The following is a 4,848-nucleotide window of genomic DNA, read 5'->3' as shown; positions in this document are numbered from 1 at the left end:
TGTGGTCCCAGGAAGAGCAATGGAGAATAGAAGCTGTAAGGCAGTTGCTCAGTTCACTTGAGACCTGTCTGGGTTTCTCACAATCATGTTAACTTTACCTCAAAGTCCCACGTTAATTCTAGTGTCACATGGCACCATAGCACATTTATGCTTATTTTTCAAATAATAGGTATTTTAAAGTAATAAAGATATTCCTTTAATAATAATATTATACTCTTTAGTCATGTACCCATGTAGATTTAAATTGCAATTTGATTCAAGCTTACAAGATTATATGGGGGTTTGATTGTTTTAACCTTTGGTTTATAATAGAAATTACTTTCCTTCATGCATCCATTGCAAATTAATTGCCTTAATAATAAAAACCACACTATTGTCTTATTGTATAGTGATTTACAGTTAATAAAGGGATTTAACATGCATTAGCTCATTTGAGCTTCACAATGACTCAGTATGTCTCAGAGAGGGTAAGTGAATTATTTAGTTACACAGCAGGATTGCGACATAAATTGAGGCCTCCTCGTTCTTAATCCAGTCCCAAGGCAGATTAAAACTACAAAAGTTCAGTCAATGCATTCTCCAACCCACGCCTGAGTTAGGGATGTGTGAATCTATCTTTTGGAATATGACAATGACGCTGAAGTCATTGTTGATCTTTTGAATTCACATCCCCAAAGTCCCAACAGAGGAGAAAGCTCAAATTCAGCTAAGTTCACCAACGGTTTCTGATTTCTTATTATGTTCTAGCTCTGAGCTAGACTCCAAGTTTTTGTGAATGAACTTGCTGAGTCTGAAACATCTGTATTAGAACAGGTAGACACTCAAGTCTGACCTTTTAAAACATCAAGTTTAACCTTCAAGAGGTCTTCTTTACAGTGATAGAGATGGTGTTACTCAGGAACAGTGGTTTGCTGTTTTGTGGGAAACTTCCCCATCTGTTCAGTGCTGACATCTGGCTCCCAGGACACCTGATAGGATGTCAAAAGCAAAGAGCATGGTAGCTCAAGGCTTCTGATACTGAGATAAGAAACTTTCACATAATCTCATAAAACTTGAAAAATCTGCTAGATCATTCCTGGAACAATCATGCTCTCTCGCATCTACTTTGGGAGGAGGGAAAGTCCAGTTTGGTCACCATTTCCAAAGAGTGGGTGGAGATAATGCTTCCAAATATTCCCACCCTCAAGAGAGCAGAACATTTTCTGGGAAGAAATAATAGGTGATCTGATCTCTTTGCAGTACACTCTAAGAACGGGCTGGGGCTAATGGAATGCCTGCCAGTCTGTCCCCACCCTCCAATTTCTCTGTCTCTCACAGGAGGTCCCTCTGGTCCTCCTCCCTCACAAATGCAGAGAATGAGGGCAGGTTCTACAAACACAAAAGGATGCAGTGTGGTGGTTAGAATGGACAAGAATACACTAAACCACTAATCACACTCCACCAGCATTCCCACCCCTCCCCAAGTGCCCCAAGATATAAAAGGAAACATGTAGACATTAAGTGCTGATTTAAAAAACCCAAAAAAGCCCACCAAGCCTTAGACTCAAAGACATGACAGATCATTTGCTTCCTGTTTAAGTTGGTCTTAGGTACAATAGCTGAGATTCCTTGATTTCTATGAAATGGAAAGAGGAACTGTCAGGCTTGGGAAATGCGCTTCAAGGCTTCTTTGTGTGGAGAATTACAGAGCAGACCCCTAGAACGTAGAGAGGCCCACCATGTGGGACTGTTGCCTCTGGAGAAATTCCAAGCTTCCTCTTCGTAGGGCCTCCAGCCAAGGGTGAGCTTCTTACAAATATCTGCTCTTGCAGAGTCCCAGGGTAAGAGAGAGCAGCATCTTGGTAGAGTTGGGGGAGGATGGGGTGCCTGCTACTGTGCTAAATTATTTGTTAAAGCAGAGGTCAGTCAACTTTGCTTAAAGAGAATGTCAAATCCTATCCCTTTCTGAGTTAAGCTTCTTGGGAAGTGCCTTCAGGCCTACACACGGTATGTAATTCCAAGTGATCTCTAATGTAATTTAATTGACCCTGAGAGAACCCCTCATTTCTCCTTGGAGGGCCAAAATATTGACAGGACCTTTTCAGTCCAAAAAAATTGGAAGCCCGTGATCCCTCCATCAATAGGGGTCATTAGACCACAAGAACCTGCTGCTGCCCTCAGAAGGACAAAATGAAGGTGAGTGGGCCAGCCCCACCCCAGAAAGAGGAACCAAGATCATAGAAAGAGACAAGTATGAGCCATCCTTAAAGAGACACTGGGCATATAGGAGGGGCATTCAGTGTGGTGGTCAAGGCTGCAGGTCCAGAAAGAAAGAATAAATCTTCCAAAGGACTTACCAGTTTACACCATTTTGTACCAAAAAAAAAAAAAAAAAAAAGTAATCTTGAAAATTCATCTTGCATCCAGTGTTATCCAAAGTGAATCCCATTTTTCTCTGTGGCTTCTCTTGCTGTTTCTAAAATGCATTAATTCAACTGTGTTTTAATGAAATTGTAGAACATGCACATCTCAAGTAAACTGACAGTTACAACTCAAAATCATGGGTAAACACTGGGGACATCTATTCGAGCTGGCCTGGGAGTTTGCGGGATGAGAAGACTTTCTCTGGGGGCCAATGCAACACATGAGTCCTAGAAGAGACCACAGCCAAGGACCATGGTGTGCATGAAAGATTTCATTTAGATCATTAGGGGAATTAGAAACTGACCCTTATATAGTGTTCAAGTGTCAGGCACTGTTCTAAGCTCCTAATATGTACTAAGTCATTTAATCCTCACAGTAACCCCAGGAGGTATAGAATTATTGTCCTCCCTTTATAGCTAAAGAAACCAAGGCCCAGAGATGTTGCATAGTTTGTCCAAGGCCATGAGAACAGATGCCTCAGACTCTCACCCAGGCTGCCTACTCTGCTGATCATTTTCTTAGATCCTCTTCTCCATGGCCTCTACTATAATAAGGAAAAATTCAGACAGTTGCAGCCAGAAAGCAAGGTGGGAAGCAGAGAACGAGCAACGAAGAGTAAAAGAGGAACAGGGACTTTGAATATCAATGCTGAGTCCTCATTTCTTTTACTGGGGTGCCGACATTGCTAAGGTTCTATGATGAAAGTTCAGGAGACATGCTAAGCCAACATACATCATTTTAAAATTTAAAAACTTACATAAAAAGTGTCTTAAGTGTGTATGCAAATTATGTTGATATCCCCCCCCCTCCAAAGTAACAACAAACAACAACTTGATCTTACAAAAGCACAGGGTTTAAGAAAGTCACCTGAATTTTATTTCCTATCAGTAAATTTCCTGATAATGCCAAAATACAAACAATCCTTCTCTGTGAATATGTGTATGTTATTTGGCGACTTGTTTTTTAAATTTTTGTGGGTACAGAATAGCTGTATATATTTATGGGGTACAGGAGATGTTTTGATACATACTTACAATGTGAAATAAGCACATCATGGAGAATGGGGTATCCATCCCCTCAAACATTTATCCTTCGAGTTACAAACCATTCAATTGCACTGTTAAAGTATAACGACCTTGAATTTGAAAGTATCAGTGGTTAAAAACCAGAAGTTTTCAGCATAAAGTTGAAAGTAGTAAAAATCTGCAAAATGTGCAAATTTCAGCTTAACTTAAAATCACTGGCCACTATGAGAGCCATGGCCTTGACCCAAGATTCCTCATAATTAACCACAACTGGTGAATCAATAGATTATATCAGAAACAGCTATAAAAGCTCATGCTTAAATAGTTCTTAAAATATGAGCCTTATTGTTGTATAATATTTTGCTTCCACAGAGCCTAAATATTGTTATGTCTTGTGGAAGGAGATTTTGAATCATAAATATATAGACACATAGTTTTGGCATTCATTAATTTTAATTCCTGCAAATTTTGTGGAACAATGATCCAAACTTTTGAACCCAAAACTAATTTGGATGGGACCAACATGATTTTTAAAAAGTCAAACAAACAAAACACTTCTTTTAAGTTCAGTATCAGAATCATCCTTTAAAGGTGAAATATAAGTAATAGGAAAAAGTAAAGATACGACCAAACCTAGTTGAGGTTTAAAAAAAAAAAAAAAGGCAGCCATGCTGAAAAAGCATGCCATTCTTGAATGACACGATCACACCTTGCCTTTTAATGTGGTTAGAAATACATTCTTGAATAACTGGTTGAAAAACGAAAGTTAATCTGATTCTTTAATGTCTATATAAAACACTGTTGCCAGTCATGTGGTTATTTCATTTGTCATTCCTATGGTATTTTCAAATTCAGAATATTTGGGTTAAAATGTTTATTTGTAAAGTAGCAAAATAATAGAAGAATTTTCAGAATGATATGTAATTTTAAATAAGCTTATATATGTGTAAAAACAATATATACACAAATAAACACATATGATTTGTGTGCTCAGAAGTGAAAATAGCTCACATTAAGACTACTATGCATCCTTGAGTATGTCAGTCACCTTTGCATTATTCTCTGAGAATGCATCACCCCAAAAATACATCTTGAGAATTTCTTGGTATGTTCAATGGGGCAGAAAACTGAGAAATCATATTTATTAAATAGTGGTAGATGGCCGGGCGCGGTGGCTCGAGCCTGTAATCCCAGCACTTTGGGAGGCCGAGACGGGCGGATCACGAGGTCAGGAGATCGAGACCATCCTGACTAACATGGTGAAACCCCGTCTCTACTAAAAAAAACAAAAACAAAAAACTAGCTGGGCGAGGTGGCGGGCGCCTGTAGTCCCAGATACTCGGGAGGCTGAGGCAGGAGAATGGCGTGAACCCGGGAGGCGGAGCTTGCAGTGAGCTGAGATCCGGCCACTGCACTCCAG

The sequence above is a fragment of the Rhinopithecus bieti genome, unplaced genomic scaffold, assembly GCF_001698545.2.
Source record: "Rhinopithecus bieti isolate Rb0 unplaced genomic scaffold, ASM169854v2 scaffold_9663, whole genome shotgun sequence".
Lineage (NCBI taxonomy): Eukaryota > Metazoa > Chordata > Mammalia > Primates > Cercopithecidae > Rhinopithecus > Rhinopithecus bieti.
The sequence above is the reverse complement of the archived record's forward strand: the minus strand, read 5'-3'. Positions refer to the sequence as shown.